This window comes from Chlorocebus sabaeus, chromosome 23, assembly GCF_047675955.1.
Source record: "Chlorocebus sabaeus isolate Y175 chromosome 23, mChlSab1.0.hap1, whole genome shotgun sequence".
Taxonomy (NCBI): Eukaryota; Metazoa; Chordata; class Mammalia; order Primates; family Cercopithecidae; genus Chlorocebus; species Chlorocebus sabaeus.
Window position 1 is genome coordinate 59,611,186 of NC_132926.1, and position 23,271 is coordinate 59,634,456.

Sequence of the window (23,271 nt, forward strand, 5' to 3'; positions counted from 1 at the left end):
AATATAAATCCACAGTTCCCAGCCTAGGCTTTGCTGTTAAAATGCTCTCTCTAATCCACTCTGTTTTCCCTCCCTCAATGTTACCACCTGACGTCCACTGACAAGAACCTGTGTTAGCTGCACGGCATATCACTTCTCTGCTGTAACTCTCCTGAGTATAAATTAGTCAACAGTTGACCTTAAACATAGGTCAGCTGGACTGCCAGCTCATTTTTTCATATAATGAAAAGTTAAACTCTGAAATCATTCTGACCTCACAGGGTTATTGTTTAATTAACATAAATAAAGCATTTAGAACAGTGCCCGCACCTGGTATATGCTTTGTAAGTGTTAGTTTTTATTAGTTTGCCATTCCATTTTCATTTCTTTGAGTTCATCTTTTTATAACCTCTTTGAAGAATTGAAGCCTGCCGTATCATCCTCTCATGTTGCTGTTTGACTCATCCTTTTGATTCACTTCTCTCTTCTTCACAAAACTCAGTCTTCCATGCTGATCTCTTCTTTCTTGTAGCCTCCATCTCCCCTATCTTTACCACAGTATACATTCCATTTCCCCACAATTTCTGGCTTCTTATTGTCGTCTACCTGCAAACAATTCAGCCCACTGTGGCCTTACCATGTTAACACATAAAAGGTAATCTACCAGCATGGGAAGTCTATCGCAATTATTAATAATCTTTAAGGCACACAACCATCCCCAGCTCAGGACCACTGCTGTTATGCAGCCTGGTGCTGGTTCTTTAATAGGTCATATAGTAAGCTCTGTCTTGACTTAATTTGGAAGAGAGATACCATGATTGCTTAAGTGCTCAAGGGAAATGGTAGAACAATCAGAATATAAGATGTAGTTTCAAATTAGACGCGAACTTGAATTTGAAAGAGACAACTGCTTTTCTGTAAAGGAGATATGGTATCCGCCAACAAAGTGCCTTCATTCTTATTTCATCGAATGGCATTAGCAACAATATCAGCTCTGGTTTAAAGAGTTCCTGAGATTCTTCAGAGCTGTGTGAGGTACAAGAACTAGATCTTGCTTTTGCAATAGCTACTGTGCATTGGCTATGCAAGGCAGGCAGTAGTAAAACCTAGCGGGAGTCAATAAACTGAGGAGATAGGACTTGGAAAATACCTAACCAACAAATAGGTTCTGTAATAATGTGACATTTTTATAGTCACATTTTTTAACCATAACAGCACTTGAATGGTACGCATTATAGTATTTCAATTTAGTCATTTATCTAAAAGTGAGTTTTATCTTTGCTCATAAATAAGGAGCGACATTCCAGCAATTTGAAAAGCTCAGCTTCACCTTTTGCTGGGAAGCTCATTTTACAATTACAGAAACACATGCCCTTTTGTGCCATGTTGCTTAATCTTTGATTTATGGCTTCTATCTTTGTGCTAATCTCTTTCTGTAAACTACACAAAGTTTGTACAAGGTCAGCTATTTCATTCTTATTTCTAATTTTAAAGGGTTATTTTCTCTATAGTGGCCATGTCTCTCAACCAAATAGCTTTGGAAGAAAGTATTTACCCTTTCAGTTCACCAAATACTATTTAGCGTCTTAGTGTGTTCTCAGAGTCTGAAATAAGTAATGCATTTTCCTAAAAGCCTGGCCAGCTCTTTCAGAAAGCCTTTCTTTTCTGCCCCCCTGCTTCTTCCATTTCTTGCTCTAATGTGCCTCACAGCAAAGCCCTTAAGCACAATTACTGCCTGCTCTCCCTCCTTTCCCCATTTCTCTTTTACCAAGCTCCCTCAGCCAGCAGGCTAGGGAAAGGGAAATTAAAATGGCATCAGAATGGTTTTCCTTCCAGTGCCACTGTCTGCCTTTCAGTGGTGATATTTGAATGTTTGCAGAGTCACTCTCAACTTCTCCCACAGCTTAGCTACAGCTCTATGTCTTGTCATATAATTCAGGGAACACTGGAGATGTCTTTTATGGCAGTACTCTTAATTCAAGGGAAATTATGTTTTGCTCTAGGTCCACGAAAATAAGTATAATCTTATGCCCTCCTTCACCTGTATCCAAACATTACAGATTTGGCAGGTATGCTTCAAGGTATATGCTCTGGGGCTGTTGCCAGTGACTTGTTTCATTACAGATGGATTTTCTTCTCTTTTCCCCTCATTTCTATTATTTAGTGAGGTGAGGAGAAATGTACCTTTACTCCACCATGTGTAAATAGAAGTCTTTATAAAAATTTTTGTAAAATATAAAAAGATGCTGATGGTTGACTGTTAAGTGGGAAAATGCAAGATACAAAATAATACATCCAGGATGACACACCATTATGATATTAAATACATAAAGAAAGAAAACACACCAAAATGTTAAATCATTGTCCACAGTTGGAGAATGATTTAACATTTTTCTTTTGATGCATCTTCCAAGTTTTTTATGTGTTTTCAGTCAACAAGTATCACATTCTAATCAGCCAACACTGTTTACAAAAACACATTCATGTGGCAGCATTCCCTATTTAGGATTGTCTACTAAGCGCAGGCTTGTATCTGTACCCTTACTCATTCAACAAATACTTACTGAATTTCTGCTATGGGCCAGGCACTGTGCTAGGTTTGATGAATATATCACTAAGCAAAAAGAAAGTCTTGCATGTATGGTCTAATATTCTGGTGGGGCAGATAGACAATAGGCAAACAAATAAATATGACACGTTAAGTTAGGGTAAGTGCTATCATGAAAAAATAATGCTAAGTGAAGTTACAGAGAATGATATGGGATTAAGTGGCGACATTAAATGTGTTGAGTCTGACTTGCCTCTTCCACCATGTGAGGACACAGAAGAAGGTAGCAGCTATGAACCAGAAAGTGGGCCCTCACCTGACATGAGATCTGCTGGTGCCTTGATCTTGGACTTCCCAGCCTCTAACAACTGTGAGAAATAATTTTCTGTTATTTACAAGCTACCCAGATTATGGTATTTTGTTATAGTGGCCTGAAAAAACTAGGATGGTCATTAAATCAGTGAATATATACTTTTTATCTCTAAGTTATTCTCCATAAGAACACAATATTTGTACCTTGAAAATACGTAGAGACTAATTATATCTTCTGAACTTCTGGGAAACAGTGTATTTTTAAGGAGTCTTTCTGTTAAGATGTTTGACTAAGTAACTAAAATAGTGAATAGTAAAAGGGATTGCTTAGTGAACATTTAAAAACCAATGAACTTGAGATTTCATATCACACAGGAATTAACTAGGGACCATATTTTTAATAAATTGTGTGCATTAAATCAGGGGTCCCTAATCCCTGGGCCATGGACTGATACTGGTCCGAGTCCTGTTAGGAACCAGGCTACACAGCAGAAGGTGAGCAGCAGTGAGCAAGCAAGGCTTCCTCTGTGTTTACACCTGTTCCCTACTTCTGGCATTACTGCCCAAGTACCACTTCCCATCAGATCAGCAGTGGCATTAGATTCTCATAGGAGCGTGAACCCTATTGCGAACTGCACATGCAAGGGATCTAGGTTGTGCGCTCCTTTTGAGAATCTAATGCCTGATGATCTGTCACTGTCTCCCATCAATGCCCCTACAACCACCACCGATGGGACCATCTAGTTGCAGGAAAACAAGCTCAGGGCTTCCACTGACTCTACATTATGATGAGTTGTACAGTTATTTCATTATATATTACAATGTAATAATAATAGAAATAAAGTGTACAATAAATGTAATGCGCTTGAATCATCCTGAAACTATCCCCTCCCCCAACTATGGAAAAATTGTCTTCCATGAGAACAGTCCCTCATGCCAAAAAGGTTAGGGACTGCTGAATTAAATGATGGCTTACTACTAACATTTGTTCATCTCAGTAAATTTTTTCATGAATTGTATGGGAAAACAAAAGGCACTTAGACTGTACCCTAACAACGCAAAGGTCCTTTAAGTAAATTTTAGTATGCAAAACTGTGTTTTTCATATAAAACTAGGCAAATTTTCTGTTATAACACACCCACAAGACATGAAAGCCAGATGAAAATATAAGTTGAAGTACAAATGCCATAATTGCTCACTTTCTCACTATTGCTAAGAAATGAAGTTGTACATGGAGGAAAACCCATACATCTTTGAGTGCTTGCTATATCCCACACTATTATAGTGGCACACACTTTTCTTTTTTTATTTAATCCTTAAAACAAAGAACGCACCTCCATTTTGAGGGTTAAGCAAATTGCCCCCATCTTATAGCTAGCAAATGACAGAGCTAGATTCAAATCAGGTGCTCTAATCCCAGGGTCCACACTTTTAACCATTAGTCTCCATTGACAACTCCTAAGCTTATGATGACTCCACCTGAAGTTCCATTTTGATGACAGTAATTCTAAAATACATATTTCCATATTTACTTGAAAACTGCTTTTGAATCTAACTTAATGATTTGTATGTACCTTTATAATTTTAAATATCTATTTTTAAAAGCCATGTTATTTTACTCTCTCATTATATCTGCTTTTGGACACATAAGCTGTTTCTGCTCCTCTAATCTTAATAAGCTTTTTGCACAAAAGTTATTCAGATTTCTAAGTTAAAGTAAGTTCTTCAGTGAGTTCTAACAAACATACGCTGGGCTGTCTTTTCATTTATCTATCTATCCATTCAACACCTTTACAAATTACTATAGTAAATTTTCTTTTCTTGATTTCTATTTCCCCTACCCTACTGGAAATGGGTATGGAAAGGAGACAGTAAAGTTGAGAACAATTTAACAACTAAATAAGGCAGGACTTGTTGAGTGTTTTGATATTGGAGATAATGGGAGGTTCAAGAAAGGGAGAATTATGAATAATTAACCTCTTTTAAATTCTCATTTGTTTTGCTGAAATCACCCTGATTGAACTCCCTGTAATAAATCTTGTACCCAATCTTTTTTTGTTTTTAATTTTGCCACATTACCTTTCTAAAGCATAGATTGATTTCTTCTCCTTAAAAGGAAATAATACTTGTAAATAAATTAGCACCTTGTCTGGTGTATAATAAGTGCTTAGTAAACACTATTATTTTTGCTATAATTCTGTGCCAGACATGAAGCTAAGCATAGAAAATGTGGCAGACATGAATGAAACATGGTGCCTGGCATTGAGGAGCCTGCAGTCTAGTCAAGACAGAGAAGAGTAAATAATTTATCACCATACAATTGTGGAAACACTTTACCCCAACTTGAGTAGGGGCAGAGGTTAAGAGAAATGAATTGACAGGGTAAGAAGCATGGCAACAGGAACAGAAACAGGAAAACACCCAGAAGACTAACAAACTTTGGAAATTTTAGGAATCTTCAAGTTATTCAATAAGGCTAGAAAAGGGTAAAGGACTGGCCATGGGTCCCATGAAGCTGAACAAATGGGCAAGGCTCAAATCACAAGGGCTTAAATGTCATGCTAAATGTTTTGGGAGTTTATACTAAAGTAAGTGAGGATTTACTAAAAATTTACTAGCAAAATCACTGATGTGATCAATTTGAGAAAGATCAATGTGCTAACAGTGCAAGAACTGATCAGAAAGGTGTAGAATTCAGTTAAGAGGTTGCTGCAATAATTAAAAGAGAAAATAATGACAATCCGAAAAAAAGATACTACTAGAAATGGGGATGGAAAGGAGACAATAATATTTAGAACAAGGTAACAAATAAGTAAGCCAAGAATTGTTGAGTGTTTAGATATTGGAAAATATTGAGAGGGCTCAAAAGAAGGGAGTATTTATGGATAATTTCTTGAAAGCTGGGGCCATTTACCAAACTAGGAAATTTGGACAGAGCAAAGATTTTGAAGGAAAGGTAATGAATTTACTTTGGGGGTGCACACTTTTGCAAGAGCTGATAGACATCAAAATGCTGAGGGCCAGAAGACAAAGAGGATCTCTAGCCCAGGACTAGAAATACAAATTTGGAAGTCACCAACACAGGTGATAGTATAAACCTTGAGAATGGATGACATAATCTATGGAGGATTATCTATTAATCACATTCACTGAAAAAGATATATAAACTTTCTCTTACTGCAGTGGGAAACAGATTAAGACTTGGCTCGAACTATCCTTTTAACATTATCTTCTGATACTCTGTACTATACATCTTACTGTGAAGTCACATCAAAATATTTATATTTAGTTTCCCAAGTTCTGTCTAATCCCAACACTGTCCCCTAAATTTTCTGCCTAGTGAATACCCACTTGGCCTTTAACTCTAAATCAAATGGGAGTTTCCTGTGATGCCTTTGATAATCTAACCATCTTCCTCCCCATTCCACATAGAGATCATAGTTCCCTCTCTCCTTCTGACTATAGCCCTTGGCACATGCCTCTACTATGGAATACAAATGTTTCTTCTCCACCAGATAGAAATTTCCTAGAAGAAAAAGACTGCATACACACAAAGAAATGTACCTATATAAGTCCGTTTTCACACTGCTATAAGAACTACCTGAGACTGGGTACTTTATAAAGGAAAGAGGTTTAATTTACTCACAGTTCCACATGACTTGGAAGGCCTCAGAAAACTTACAATCATGGTGGAAGGCAAAGGGGAAGAAGTACCTTCTTCACAAGGTGGCAGGAGAGAGAAAGAGCTCAGGGGCAACTGCCACTTTTAAACCACCAGATCTCGTGTGGACTCCCTCACTATTGAGAACATGGGGGATACTGCCCCTATGATCCAATCACCTCCTACCAGGTCCCTCCCTTGACATGTAGGGATTACAATTCAAGACGAGATATGGGTGGAGACACAGAGCCACACCATATCAGTACAAGAGCATATTTATAGAATGACCACCTGAAATAATGTGTCCTCCATCTGCAAACATCATCAATTACTCTAAAGAATCCATGCCTACTTCTGTTTGGCAAGCAGCCAAGGAAGGTTCTTGGGTATAATGTGATATTTCCAGTATGATCCATTAGGAACTTTATTACCACATTACTGGTACTCATGTCAACACAACTGACGTGGTGAAAACAGTGAAATCATTTAGAATAGCAATGACTATGAATACACTAGTTCCTCTCAATAAAAATTGGACTTTATTTCACTTGAGGCAAAAAATAAAGAGAGATGAAATCTAAACAGAAGTAGAGGTCTGGAATGAACAAAAGGAGGTTTCACTTGGATCAACTGGGAGGTCATTATGGTACTTTGATGTAGTAGCTCCTCCAGAAAGGATAATTCAAAGACAATACATACATATATACATACATACATATATACATAGTTGAGAACATTTATATGTGTTAACTGTCCAGTCTATGAAAGCATTTGCTTTATAAAGACAGAAGGCAGGACTTCCACCTGGAGTTGGCCTTAAATAAGATGTTTATAAAAGTGAGAGAGAGACCCAAATGTTTAAATGAAAATAATTCCTTCTAGAAGCATGAGCTCTTCTGGCAACAAGATATTTGTTTTTGTCTATTCAGCTCCTTACACAGAAGGGACAATCTATAAATCCTTATTTGGGCTGACATCAAAAGACCTTGCAAATTGCTATTCCTCCCTTGACTCTACTTAATTGTAAAAAAAAAAAAAAAAAAGGAGATATAAGGAGACATTTCTGAAGTTCCCTTTCTTTCTATTCTGTAATAGAATACTTGGACAATTTTTCCAAGGCCATGAAAGATACACTCATGAGGTTTGAAATTTCAATAACTATGACAAATTTATTATCAAATGGAAAGAAGTTGTAGTAGTATGTTTTATTTTTCAGGACGACCACTACTTCTTTAGGGAATTTGTTACTTTTCATTCTTGAAAAACAGGTCAATGAGTATACCATAAGTTATAGATAAGATGACTCTAAGTATCACAGAGTGACCTACTTTATGTGGCTTATGAATGAGAGCTCTAAGACAGAAGTCAGACAAATATATATGAGTAGAAAAACCTACTACACAAGCATTAGAATGCTGGTCTCCTATTCAGTGTTGCTTATAAACAGTTCTACTCTTAAGAGCCTACAAGAAATTCATTCCTAAGGATCATTTGTCTTAAAACTACCAGAAGGATATAAATGTGAAAATGCTTAGCCCCAGCCCTAATAGTAATTAAGTTGAAGATGCTGAGTCATCAATATTTCACCCCAATTATTATTTAGTGGTCACAAATAAGAGTTTATTAGTTTAAGCATACCCAATTATCCCAATTAGGTTATGTTTTAATTTACTTAACTTTGAAGTTGCAACTTTTTCTTCCAGACATGTTGTAACCGTGTATGCTGTGCAAAGAAACAAGGTAGGAAACCCTCACTTCACGTTTTAGTTCTGCCACTGAAGCACTGTGTGTCCTTAGCCCTTGATCTCTGTTTTATTTTCCCCCGTATTTAACATTTGTAAGGTAACATATTCCTTCTCACTTAAAAAAATTAAAGAATGCAAAAATATTGCAAACAATACTTTGTGAAAAAAAAGCTAACGATGACAATAATCCTTTGTTGAATGCATAATAAGAGCTAATAGTTATACTAAATTCCTGATAAATCATGCCATTCTTAGAGTGTCCTCTGAGACTGGTAATCACTGTGTCAGTCAGCTTCCCCAAAGAAAATAGATGGCATACTCAAATGCAATTTGAGAGTTGTTTAGTAAAAAGGGCATTTGCAAAGCTGTGGCCAAGGTTTAGAGAAACTACAAGCAATGACGTAGTATCCAGAGCTAGTAAGACTAAAAAGGAGCAGTTATCAGCTTGAAGTTGCTTGGGGAGGGCACAGTTACCAGGACCCAGAGAACAGCCGTAGGGAGACAGCTGCCTGCAAGCACATGTGCTTTATAGTAGGGAGACGTGATCTGGTAAGGTGGGAGCCCAGGGAATAAAATACCCAAACCTCTCCCTCCCTACCTGTTTGTTAATCGTTTGCTGATCCATCCCATTGGCCAAACCCAACCGGAAGCCAGAGAACAAGGGAGCCTGCTGATTGGATTTCATAAGGCTGGTCAGCCATCTTATTACACAGAGTAGGTGGAGACAGGGAGAATGGATCTGATATCTGCTATTCTTATTTTATCCCAAGTGTCCCAAACTTGCCTTGAATAAATGAGAAAATCAATAGATATCTGTTGATAAAAAAAGGAAGAAATCATATCAAAATACTGAGGGGTTCTATAAGCTGTTTCAAATCACACATAGCCGCTGAGCCAGGCCTTGCTCTGTGGTTCAAGCCCATGCTCATAATCAGTTATTATGTTATTCTGCCTCCTTTCCACCACCTTGATCCCATGTCATTTGTATGGTATCAGGTGTTTTAGGAGATGGGGGAATGACTAGAATTAATACCCTTAAGAAACTTGTAATCCATGTGCCAGTTTTATCTTACTTTTCCATCTCATTATTGTCAAAGCTCCAAATTCTCTTCTAGAATCAAATGTTCTATAAAGGCAGGTCTTAAACATCTTACAACTCCATCAGCTATTACTACTAGTGGCTGAGCAGTGAAACCTTCCATCACATGGCATTTTGCCTACTTGTTTGACAGCACTGTGCCTCAGATGGATGTTCTGAGTGTAAATAACAGGTAACATGATATCTTTTGTGAAACAAGCCCCTAACCTCTATTAGCTGCAATGGAATAAGCCTTAAAGCTTATATTAGGAACACATTTACTTGTTAGACATGTTGAAGGACTCATTTGTTCCACAGACATATATTGATCATACGGTACATACCAGACACTGTGATAGATACTCATATACATTGAGAAAATAATTCATACCAAAATCAACAACTGGCTTTCTACAGGAATGAGTCGATAATCATCCACAGGGCGAGTAAAAATGTGTTAATTACTGAGAGGTCATGAGCACACATGCTGGAGTAGAGTTGTGACTCTGGTCCCCAGCAGGACCCTGCCCTAATTCTATCCAGGTTGTTCTAAGCTTGGATGTAGGATATAATTTCACAATAAGCACATGTCATCCTACTCCTGATTTTGTTCCTTGAGACAATTATGTATTCTGCTATTTTTCCATCTCTTAGGAAGGACCCTGCTTTGAAATACCAGTCCCTTTGTGCAAGGGCCTGCCTCAAATAGATCAAATAGAAATTTTTCCCTGTGGGTTTTTTCTTAGTCCTGTTTTTGGGCTTGGGGAGGCCACTCTTTCACGCCTGGTCCTGACTGAAATAGCACATAGCAATCTTTCATCTTTTTCAGGGACAAGGCAAGTGAACTAGCACGTAGCTACTCCTTTTCATGCTATGTAAGAATCATCTTTGCATTTTTAATAACTATTGTATGATGTGTCACATAACAAGGTTTGCCAAAGCAGGGAGGGGGTTGGCGGGGGAGGAGAAAGAAAAGTAAAGCAGAGTTAGTTTCCTACATGCACATTTTAATAATTTTGGAAAACCATCAACCTGGATCGAATTTCCATACTAATTTGACAGCTTCCCACTAATGGCAGGAATGCAAAGCCATCAATTAGCCTCATGACAATTAGATTTTAAAGAACACTCTATTTTTTTGGTAACTCTAACAAATAGAAAACTTCATTTCAGTAAAAACTCAAATCCTCACACTTTGTGATACTTATTTTATCCAGGAGTTCTAGGTAAGATCACTTTTTCAAATATCCTCTGAACGTTGACTTAGGTGCACACACCTGTGCTTCCATTGCCAACAAAAGCTTTGAATGCACAGGACTTCCGCTGTATGAAATGCATTTACATACATTACATCAGAGAGAAGCAATGAGCAAGTCTGTTACTGGGAGAGGCTCACATCCTTCTCACCAAATCAATCTGTAACTTTCAAATAGCTCTGCTGTATTTCCTAGCAACAGGAGTAAACACTGTACTACATCCAGTGCCCAAGATTTGTAACCACGTTAATCTGTGAATACTCAACTTAATTAAAGATTAGACTTTTAAATTGTATTTTTAGTGCACAACAGTACTGCTAAATTATGATTATCAGTGGCTAAGTGTGCTTACGTCTGCAGAACGTGGGGAATGAAAATGAATCACTTATTTTCATCTTGATATGACTGCTCTTCTCTGAGGCGCTGTTGCCCGAGTTCACAGGACTTGGAGTTCATTGGAATTCTATGGTTAAAACACAGCTTGGAGACCTCATTTATGAAAATTCTTTTAAACCTTTCACCACTTCGACAAATCCAGTCCAAGTTCACTGAGCCAATTCAAAAGTAGCTCTCAGCCTTTTTATAGGTTTTCAATTACACCAACACAGAACACCAGAGCCGTCATCTTTGAAGAAATAGTTGCGAAGAGGCACGAATTCTTTTTTAAGAATCCCAAATGAAGGCAGCATTCCCAAAACTGTAGCCAACAGATGCAAAACTCTATCTTGAACTGTCCTTGTCTTACTAAAGACGAGATCATCAAATTACTTAAACATGGCTAATGTTCAGTTATCTGCTATAGGATGTATGCTATTATTTTTAAGATTTTACTTTGCAGAAATACTGGCAAGCTACCTCACCCTCAAACTGTTCCAAATATCTTTTTTGAGGAATTGTTTAAAACATTTTCTAGACTTCATTCATCTTCCTAAAACATAGTGTATGACAGCAGGATTTATTTTTCCTGTACGCACTCAGAAACAAAAACTCAAAGCAAGTCAATGAGCTCTCCAGGTTGAAACTGGTAATCAATGGTCAAACTGAGGTTAGACCTTATTCAACTTTCCATTCCAATGTACTCTTTAAGTGGGCCTGAGGTAACTGTGCTGTTTTCTGAGATAAAAATCCCCTTTAAAAATGTTTATATGACTTAACAGATCAAACATATTTTCCTGCATTTTCAAACTTTGAATTTATTTGAATATGTGGTTAATATGGTTTACGGAAGTACCAATCTTTTAGATTGGGTTATATGAATTATTCGAAGTGACACTTATCTTTGAGGGTAAAGTAGATAAGCTAACATGCACATTAGTTGGTTAGAAGCACTTGCAAAATTTAAATACTGTATGTGCAAAGGCAAATTGACTCAGGATATAAATCTCCAGTTCTCTCAGAGGGAGTAGTGATGACTCTAAAACCACTGGAAACAGAAAGTTCATCGTGATGACTCTAACAGCTCCCTGATGCAGGCTACTCTTCTCTTGTATATTTAATGTTCTATATGTCAGTTGGCCTTGTTTGCAATCTCAATAGGAGGCTTGTTCACTGGACGAGTTTTTGTTTCTGTGTTTGGTCTGTTCTGTTCTTTTTTTTCTTTTTTCATGCTGTTAAATAAGACTTATGATTTCACATACTAGACTGCTTATAAGTTCTTCTAGTATTTGATATTAAAAGAGGTGAAACAAAAACTAAACAAGGTGTATACAGCCTCAATACAATTCTAGGTTAGAAGCCTAGATGTGTGACTAGAGACGCTTCCTGTCCATTCAGTCTGACTCCAGTGTGGTTCTGCAGCACTGGACAAAGCTGGGAGATTGAAACAGGAGCCCCTGCAATGAGGGAACATAGTCAGGGAGCAGGGGTTGGACAGGTGAGCCTCCATATACCAAGCCCTTCAACTCCTGGGGTTAGTTATCCCTCCTTTGTTCATTAATGATTCACTATGTACCCACTGCCAATGGTGGGCCTTCTAAACACTGCACTCTACACCAGGGATAGAAAGATGACGAAGACAAATTCCCTTCCCTCAAGAGCCCAGGTTTGAGAAAACAAGCTTGTGAACCTTCTATTGGAGCAGCAATAAAGATCTGAGCTAAGTGTCGAGGGAGACTGAGGAGGTGGTTGCTGAGTCTGTCTTAGGCATCCCAGGGTCTCCTCAAAGTCCAAGCCTGTAGTCCACTGCAGGGGTCACCAGTCACCTGTGGCCACATTGGAACGTGGCCATTCTGAATTGAGGTAAGTAAAAAACACATACCAAATTTCAAAGATGTAATATGGGAAAAAAAAGAATGTAGGCTTCTTGGTTAATGATTTTTTTATATGGATTACACGTGGAAATGCTACCGTTGTGACTATATTGGGTAAGATATATTATTAAAATTGATGTCACCTGTTCCCTTTTACTTTTTTAAGCGTGCTTGCTAGAAAATGTGAAATTGCCTGCATGGCTGCCATTCGTGAATCCTATTACATTTCTATCTGCCAGTGCAGGTTGGTGCAGTCACAACACAATGCTTCGGGAGAAAACCTGGGGAGGCGGCCTCAGGGCAAGTGGGTGAGAGGGGGAAGTGCCCATGGAATGAGAAAGAGACAACAGGAGGACCCATTAGGGGCTACAAAGAGGGTACATTTGCTTTCTGAGTTGTGCTTGCCTGCCGGACTCATTTGCAGCAAGAGAGACCAGAACATAAAGGCCATGATAACAACATCTCAAATAAATTAGAAGCGGCTTGTGGTTTCTAGTGAGCAATGCTCTACTGGGGACCAGACCAACCAGTTACCCCTGTCTTCACCCCATCTGTGGTTAAGTCATTTGGTCACTGTTGCCTTCTCATCTGCAAAGGGGGGACTGAGATTCACTGCTTGGCCTGCATATCCCCCTGACTCTGTCAACTAAGTTTTTGGAAACCTGAAGCGCTCTAAACATCCTGGGGGAAGAAAGGGCTGGAGAAGTATACAATGTTTTGTGACCAGAATTTTTAAGCTGAAAAGAATGAAGAAACTTGAATAGAATAAATTCTTGATACTTCCTTTTTCATAAAACTTACCACACTTTATTTAAATTATTTATTAGCCCCCTTCCTAGCTAGATATAAGCTAGCTATAAATACCATGAGCTCAGGATTCACATCTGTCTGCTTATTGCTGTGACCACAACTTGGAGGACAGAGCCCAGAATACAGGCCTCAAAAAATATCTGTCACATGGAGAATTTGCAGTCATTTTTGCTGTTGAGCATCTGTTAAGTTAAAGTTTCCAAGTGTGCAAACTGTACTCAGAAATGAGTAAGAGGTAGAAACTTACCTAAAGATGATCAAACCAGTAGTGCTGTCACTCTAATGATGTTATCTGTCCTACTGTCAAAATGTTGTCACAGGTGAAGGAGGAAAGTTAGCTGAGATCTTCCCAGCCCTCGACTGCTCTTGCACTGCACACATTCCAGGAAACTCTTGTGGCAAAAGCAGCCACTTAACTTACTTTCAACAAGAGAAGCTGAAGGCTGAGGGAAGTCAGGACCAACAGAGGATCCAAATTTCATTGGCACAGGTCTTATGCCTCACTTGGTTGCATGAATGAGTGTGGAAGCAGCAGGAAGTGGTGGTGATACAAACCTGGGTTCTTTGTTTAATTCTATTCTTAGTACTTGCCCAGTGGGAGACTCTAAGTTCCCTCTCTGAACCTCGTTCTCCTCCATAGCTTAAAACTGGACTCATAATGCATGGTTTAACTATAATGTACCTTTCAAAAAGGGCTGGCATCTGGTAAGCACTGAATAAATGGTTACATGTCAAACACAGTAAACACTCAACAATGACTAATATCTTCCTTCTGCATTAGCAGAAGGAAAAATCTTAAAAATCTTAAAACTTAAATCTTTAACCTGGAGTCCATGGAGTCCCGGGAAATCCACCGAGGAGATTCAATAGATCCTTGAAATCCCTAAAATTAAATACAAAGTGAGGTATGTATGCATATCCTTTCTCTCCAAGGAAAGAATCCATAGCTTTCATATGATGCTCTTAAGGCTCTCAGACTGAAAACAGTTTAAGAAGTATTGAGCTTCTGTGGCTTCCAAAGTGTTTAGCTCCTTTTATTTATCTATGGAATAGCTCTGTGGATGACTCTCAAAACCAAGCTTTTCTGTGCCTCCTCAAGAGGCCTGCATTTTATATGCAGCAGTATAACTTCTATAAGATGCTTTTATTTTCACAGGAAGATGATTGGAATTTGTAAGTCAGAAATTAATCTTAATTTCAACAATAGTACTGGAGCACTTATCTCTTTAAACACATGTTTTTCCATAGTTGTTTTTTTTTTATATATATATAGGATTGATGACCAAAGAAGGCAGCTATGTTTTATTCTCAAGATGATGGTTACTTCATCTTAGAAGAACAACAAAAATCATAACAAATGAATGGGAAGAGCCCAATCAAAGCTTTATTCTACTCCCCAACAACTCAGGTGAGGTCTGGCAGCTTGGAAGTCACCAGGAAGAAGAAGCTTAGTGGCAGACAAGCTGCTTCAAATTTCTAAATCTTTGTTTCCTCATCTGTGAAAAAAAAAAAAAAAGGGATGATAACAGTAACACCTCCTTCCTAGGGCTGTGAGAACTAAATAAGAAAGTAATTGTAAGGCATCTTGTAAGCACTCAAAACAGAGGGCCTCATAAATATTAACTATTAAATATCCTCTCTGATGATAGTGGGAAAATGATTCCTCATCTGGTCTCTGACCCATAGATTTTAGCCTAGAGATTTACTCTGGACCACTGATATTTTCCAGCCTCCTCCTTAAGGTTGTTATTAGTGACCAAGTAATAAATAAGTATATAAACCAACGGGAAAACTGTTGAAAAAGTGTCTGAGCAGCAGTTTCAAAGAAAACCTGTCTTCATGTCCCAGTATCCTAAAGGCAAATGTGAAAATCAAGTTAAAGCAAATAGAATATACCTAAAGAAAATCACCTGAAAAAATGAAAGATGAATGATTCAATGCACATTTTTCTTTCATTTATTTAAAAATTATTGAGATACATGGTGGGCAAGGCACTGTACCGAGCACAGGATGCACAAAGATAAGGAAGTCAGTCCAGCTCTTGAGACATTTCATCTATAGAGGGAGACAGACATGTATATCCAAGGTCATACATACCACAGGATAAAGTGTGATGTGGGGAGAGACTGGGAGGGGATGTTCAGCTGAGGCTCCTTGAAAAAGCAACACTTGAGATGAGTTTGGAAGGATAAGTAAATGTTTAATAGTTCATAGTTTGAGAAAGAAGAAACAATATTCCACAGAGACAACATGTAAAAGCACATGCAATGAAGCATTTAAAGACTTTGAAGTTATACATGTCAGCCCAGCATGGGGATAATATGGGCAGCTAGAAGGAGGCATTGCTGAACATACTAGCACCTACCCATCCCCTGCACCCACAGTAGGAGGCAGGACTCACCTTGCAGAGAATTTTGGAATTCATGGTAAGAGCTTGGACTTTTCTCTAGGACTGTGACAAGGTTTGGAATGGTTCTTAGCAGGGAGTTACATAATTCAATTTTATCTATTCTTTAGAAAGAGCAAGCAGGCAGCGGTGAGGAGGATGGATTGAAAGCTGAGAGACTGAAGGCAGCATTTGTAGAGGTGACTCGGGAAGAGTGAAACATGAAAGCAAGTGGAGCTGGAGGTCTTGGTGACTGATTAGGTGGATGAAGAAAGGGAGAAGGTCAGATCGAGATCATTCCCAGGTCTCTGGCTTGGGGGTGTAGTGAGAGGATGATATGCCTGTCATGGAAAACAGGTGTAATCGTATTTAATAGATATCTGCTGTTTCTGCATGCACATCATCTCCTATCTCTTCTTTTCAATATTTTCTTTTAAAAACTACCCCTTCCCTGCTCTCAGGTTATATGCTTTAGAAGAGTTCTGCTGACAAGTCTCCCATATACCTCCTTCACTCCCATATACTCCTTCCCACCTGCCCTCACACATACCACTCTCCCCTTTCAAAAGCCCCCAGGACTGGTCTCATAATCAAAGCCAAGTCAAGTGGCATAGTCCAAATCTCCAGCCATAGGGTCTGGTTCAAGTATATGCATGTGATCAAAGTGGTCTAATTAAAGTTAGTCCTGAATTCTCTTTTTCTCAGGGAGTAAGACTAAAGCTAGAGATGAAAATTTTGCCACCATGAAGAAAAGAGGAAATCAGAATTGGATCCTTTCTGAACTTTTCCTTTATAATAGCCAGTATATGCCTTTTCCTACTTAAGTAAGTATAAACTGGGTTTCTGTGATTTGCAACCAAGTGTCCTGACAAACACAAGGATTAAAGACAACTGTGTTTCAATAAAGAAAAAATAGTTTATTTTTATGAGTGGTGGATTTTAAAAACCTACATTACTGTGACAAGAGTACCTTAAAACATTTAAGTCTACAAAAGGCACTTAGGGACTTTATAGCAAACTCTACACTTAATAACGAAAAGTCAGACCAGACCGTTTTAAAAAACATTACTGCACCAGATAATGGCACATCCACTCATTCAATTAACATTTATTGAGTATCTTCAGGGGTTTTAGACTTGTGCAATAAAAATGATAAAAACGGATTCTTTGGTTTGAGCTGGTCCATCCAAGGCCGTTCCATAAAGAGCAGCTGTGTATGCTGTTCAGACTAATTGTGTGAAGTTGGAGAGGCCAGGTGTTTCTGTCTGGCCTAACAGCTGCACTTGGTGGTAAGGGCACCACCTGAATTTCAGTCTGGCCATAAAATGAGGCTGATGAAACAGCACCTTGCATGAGTTTTTAGGTGAAAGACAGAACAGAACATGTTTAGAATTCTTCTCCCTTCTAATAAAACATCCATTAACGTTTATGAAGGAGTCTGGATGAGGCATTGTGCCAGACCCTCTTTTCTTTATTTTCCACAAGAAAACTCCACCATGAGCATGGGTTCAACTGTTATTCACGCACCTATACTCTATGGAAATATGCCTAAGTTGTCACCTCCTGCCTTGTTACCTCTTGCTTCCCCATGGCTAGGCCGAAATAAATCTTCAAGTGTTCATCTGGGGTGGGCATTTGCTGGTCTTGTCACCTTGTGTCCATCTCCACTTCTGATAGCAGTGCTCCAGTGTCCTTTAAGGGTGAACTTACCCACTTCACATTGTGTACTGACCTGGTGTGGCTGTTAGTCAGTGCTACTGGCTCAGGAGTGTGCATGGCACTCAAATTAAGTCAAAGGTGTTCTTTGCCTGGTATGCTCAGTTTAAGAGCAAAGCACTCTAAGGGCAGACCTTCAGCTGTGCCTTGGAGAAAGAACATCAGTTCTACTCCCTAGGTAAGTTCTGTTTCCATCCTGAGAGTAGTGGTTCTGACTTCCCTTTGACATCTTAGGGAATCCCTGAGGTTGTATTTTGTTTTCTGTTGCTATACACCTAAAGAAACTTAACTATATACAATAGTGCACTGTGATTTAAACACTAAACAATAGCTAACATTCATAGCCTACTCTGCAGCTTATAAAGTACTTTCACATTCAATTTATCTCTTTTAATCAAACTTTCTGGAACTGAATTTTTCTCCTGCCCCCAAATAAATCACTTATTGATTTCTCTATTTCTCACAAAAGCACAATCATTCTTTCAGTCACTTAAGTTTTTTTAAACCTCAGAATGATTTCAACTTTTTGCTTTTACTAACTCCCTATAATCAGTCACCTCATCCTAAATACGGGATCTCCCAGATCGATCCCTTTCCAATTTTCCTGCCTCCATTTTTGTCAAAACCATCAACTTTCAATAATGCCCAGCTCACCCTGCCACCAGCCTCCTGTCTCCAAACCATCCCAACACCATTGTCGGAAGGATATGACTAAAATTTATTATCATTGTGTCATACTTCCTCTACCTGGGGTTTACAGAAAAAAAATTGCAGGACAATGATTTACTGGACAATTCCTTAACCTAAATCCTGGGCTATTGATAAGTAGGCTCCAATATGCTCTCCTAACATATTATTTTCAGCAGAAAACACCTGCTAGATACACGTATGCTCAAACATGTAGTAGATCACAAAAACTGGCTCTAATTTTTTGCAGCTCCTTCTCATGATAAGTGGACTCTTTCTATACCCCTTGAATCTGGTGTAACCTTCTGATTTGATATGGCTAATGGGAGAGTAGCTAATGTGATTCAAGGTGAGGCTTTAAAGTTGCTTTTGCATTGCAGGTTGTTCTTTTGCTGCTCTTACAACACTGTTTGATTTGCCATGTAAAGAAGGTGAGGGGATTGATTGCCGGAGAACGGGAGGTACATATCCCAGCCACTTGTTATGTTACCCTGGCCAACAGTCTGATAACTGCCAGACATATAAGTAAAGTCATTCACAATTACACCGCCAGCAGACTGAAAATGTCTGAGGGAACCTAACTAAGAATAGCAGAAGAACCATCTTACTGAGCCCAGCTCAAATTGCTGACCACCAGAATCATGAGCTATAGTAGCAATTTTAAGTAACTGCATTTTGTGGGGATTTGTTATCCAGCAATGAAAAACTGATATAACATCTAAGCTAATTTGATCACTCTCTCCTCAGAGATTTTCAATTACTATTTAGCAACTCAGGCACTCGATTATGAAATGTGTTCTTCGATGTTTTGTGTCATTTAATTTTCCATGGGTCCTACTTCCCATGAAAACGTTCCTTGTGAAAAGACTATGCATTTTATATTGCTGTATTACATATAAGCAAAAAGTAAATGCACAATAACTATTTAGGAATCAATTAGTACTTTCCCAGGGCCCAGCTGTCAGTCACATCAATTAAAAATTATTTTAACACATATTTTGATCATTAATTTCAAAAATGTAAAAAACAGCTAAGATGCAAACCATAAAATATAAAATCTAGTTACCTAACCTGTAAAGTGCAAAATCATGCATAGTATACATGATATAAGCAAACAAGTTATTGATTCATTTTCCATAAATAACTTCCTGCAAGTGAATCTGCATAGAAATCAAATGGGCGCAAGGAAATAAGTACATAAGGGTAAAAGTTTCACAGAAGCAACTATTTGATTTTCACCAGGATATCATTTTTCTCCCAAGACACATATTTCTCCTATGTGGTTTGCAACTGTAACCTGACAAACTGCCAAAAACAAAGCTTCTATTCTAAGAGTGTTACTGATTCTCTTGTTGCTATTCAATTAGATTTTGCATTTAAAAGAGAAATCCCCTTGTGTTTCCTATAATGATGCACCTGCTCCTTGGGAGATTTCCTCTTTTGACAAGAAATGCCTTACATCTGGCAAGAAAAACAGCTCCAGGCTTTTTCTGATAATATCAAAGATCATTTGTTTGTATTAGATGTTTGTGTGGGTTTCCCTTAAGAGCAGTAAAGTACTGCTACAATTTCTTCCAAAACAATAGCACACACAGAGTTTCTTGGCTTGCATTTCCACTGTACACCTGCACCAGAACAACTGTCTGGAATTAGCAAAGTTGTGACAAAGTAGACAGAGAAATGCATTTGCTTTAGTCACTTCCTTTTGGATATCAACAAATGGTAACAGTCAAATTCATGAATGCAGCATCATTTCAAATCTACTATCTGTAACCTTTCTTCATGAAATGCTTGCTATGGAGAAAATGAAATTTATACTCAAAATTATACTCCTTCTTTTCAAAATCCCATGCTGTATTTTATTCTAACTGAGATGTCCCAAAGATTCTTAAGAGAAGCACTATCTTTTACTTTCTGATTCCAGACCTGTTAATGCATACATATTTAGTTATGGGTAATCCTCAGTTAATACTCCCTTTCTAGAGAGACTTCCGCGATCAGTACCAAAATACAGCACCTTTCAAATAGTATTGAGGACTCCTTAAAGGTGTCTCCTTGTACTCTAACCATGCTGAATGTAATTTAACATTGAGATGCATCAGAAACAGCCAACAGACTTTCTCTCCCAGATGTGTACACATTAGCATACTGCTTTCCTACACCTTGTCCTTTTCCTTTTAAATTTTCAATATGTACAAATGAAATACAGATTTCAGCCCATTCCCAATTGAGATGTCTGCTCCATAAAAGAAAACTAGGTTTTTCCCTTCCTGCAGATTCAGCAACGAAAGTAGTGCTTGAAAATTACGTGTTTAGAGTGACACCTTGGAGAACTAACATACTTTGCACACATGTAATCCTCATAAACCTCCCCAGACAGCCCTTATTTCATTTTGCAAACTGCACCCTGGCCAGGCTCCACGGCACGTGGTGTGTGGTGAGACTGTCCTGCAGCAGTTCTCCCTTCCTCTGGGCTCTTTGATGGGCACTTGTCAGTAACAGCCAAGAGGAATCGGACCCTGCCTCCAGCAAGTGAAAAGGGGCACCGACAGTAATGCTTCCTTAATTAACTTTCCCAAGGAAAGCAACGTTACCACAGGAAAAAACAACACGTTTCCCCCCTCCTAGAGGTCCATTGAAAATGAGCAACAATGCTGTTGCCTTTTTGTTTCCTAAGACTTTCTTCGCTGCAAGCAGTAGCGTGTTCCTCAAAGAATGCTAGTATTTCCTGTGGAAACTGTATGGCTGCCAGTAATGGCTCATAATTTTCCCTTTTCTTTTCGTAAAAATGAAATAAACAAAATGTGGCCTTTGACAATAGCCAAAATTGGGTTCACTCCACTTACCACCTGCAGATGAAAGTCATCGCCAAGAGAGAAGGCCAAGAGAGAAACAGTCCCCGCCGAAATTGACGCGGACCAGCCTGGGACGCAGGACAGCATTAGAGGGAGGCTGACGGAGCCCGGGCTGGACAGGGCAGTCGGGGAGCCCGTGCTGATGAGCGAGGGGCGGCAGCAACCCCAGACGTCCCTCTTCTACAGCTATTGCTCCCGTTGTTAGTACTGTCGCTATTACTATTACTTCGCCCCCCCGCCCCCTTACCTCAGCTCTTCCGAGCCGCGGCACTGCCCATCCCTGCCTGCGATACGATCCCGGGTGGCAGCAAGAATAAGAACCACACGAGGCAGGCAAATGAAAAGAACAATCCTTTGGAAACCGAGGCGGTGGTTGTTTCCCCCTTTCCCCAGTAAAGCAGCCGCTGCCGCCACCACTGTTACTATAGAGACCTCCCCCCAAACCCTTTCTGCAGAGACGCCTCTGCTGTCCCAAGCAGCCAAGACTCGCGGCACAAAGGGGGCCCCGGGCTTGGGGAGCACGGGGCGACACCCGCCAGGGTCGCCTGGTGCAAACTTGGAAAGGCTGAGCCGCCAGCTCCTCGCCCCCCGCCTCGTCCGCTTGGGACCTGGACTCACCGGGGGCGCCAGGCGCGCCGGCGGCTCAGGAGCGCGAAGGGACTGACGGACCGACGGACGGACTGCGGCGGCGGGAGCAGAACAGCCTCGGCGGGAGCAGGCGAGCGGCGGAGGCGCTGCCGCGGCCCCGCTACGTCACAATGCGGCCCGGCCGCGGGCGCCGCTCCCCGGGCCCCCCAACGGGCGCGCGCGGGCGGGGGCAGCCTGGGCGGCCGCGGCCCGGAACCGGCGCTGGGGTACGCGGAACGCAACGCGGGCGCCCAGCCGGGGACGGGGGCGCGGCCACCACTGCCACTGCCGAGGCTGCTGGGGCTGCCGCGCCCTCAGGCTGCGCTGCGCCCCTGCGGCCGCCCCCCGGCCAGCGAGCCCCGCTCGGCCTGACTGACAGCGACCCTCCCCGCTGGGACCCCGGCCCGGCCCACGCCCCTCCCTCGCCGCTTCCTCGCCCGGGATCCCCCGGCCTGCCCGCCGGCTCCTGTCCACGAACCTGCTCTTTCTGTACCTTTCGCTCTTTTTACCTCGACTGCCGTTGCTTTTCCCCAACTGGGGCTCTCCTCTCCTCCCCGCCTACTTTTTGTCCCCGCTTCCCACTTTTCTCCTCCTGCCCCCTCTTCCTTGTTTCGCGGCCTCTCCCCCTGGAAATCGCCCCCTCACCGTGATCCAAGCGTCAACCGCTGCCATCTCATTGGTCCCCAGACCATTCCAGGGTTCCAGCATAAACCGGGAGAAGAGACTCAGGAAGGCGGGGAACGGAAGGTGGGCATGGCCCTGGGAAACTCGTGTCTGAGAAGCCTTTTGGCAGAGTATTTTGCGTTGGCACGGAGTCGTCACCCCCACCCCTCTCCCTGAAGCTCACCCACCCCTGAGGACGTGGCCAAGGAGAGGAGGGCAAGGGTGGCTTTGCCTGCCTGGAATGTTCTGTGCTCAAGTGTGGGTGGATGGAGAAGATCTTGGGCTGAAATAATGACTTTTTAATTCAACCACGTTTCAATGTACCAATGGCCCTACAGTAATATTAATTTTACTTTTATTGTATCTTAATTGTTGAGGGATTGGGGGTGGGAGGCTGCTGGATGAGGAGTCAGCAACGCCTGCAGTGGTGACTACTTCTTTCCTTAATTCCGAAATGAAATCAGGGTTTGTGGAAGCATTTATGGTAACCTTGGCTCACGACTGTCTCGCTGTTGCCCTCTGGAAAGCTTTAAATGATCTTTGAGAAATCTCTTTCCCAGGCGAGATGACTCGGAGAAGTTCACTCAGCAAAGCCATTGAGGACCACACTCTTGTTCCAGGGTATGACTGCTTGCCTGATGCTGCCCCAGAGAAAAGCGTGAGGAAGTAAGTCTTGGTCAGTTTAGAGGCATCTTCATT

At 40.5% G+C, this 23,271-nt stretch overlaps 1 protein-coding gene across 6 annotated transcripts in view; it reads right to left on the reverse strand.

Moving 5' to 3' along the window:
• SNCAIP (synuclein alpha interacting protein) overlaps positions 1-22,661 on the reverse strand; it is a 147,293-nt gene extending 124,632 nt beyond the window's left edge. Inside the window, exons 1-2 of one of the 6 annotated variants that reach the window (XM_073010738.1) lie at positions 21,901-21,967; positions 14,463-14,521 (exon numbers count right to left, since the gene is read on the reverse strand). The gene's annotated coding sequence lies outside the window, so the exon portion shown is untranslated. Of the gene's footprint in view, positions 1-14,462; positions 14,522-21,273; positions 21,867-21,900; positions 22,014-22,387; positions 22,484-22,554 lie in introns of those variants that run through there. The other 5 variants (XM_073010740.1, XM_073010739.1, XM_008014247.3 and 2 more) reach the window with 5 other exon arrangements.
• Between the last annotated feature and the right edge of the window lie 610 nt (positions 22,662-23,271).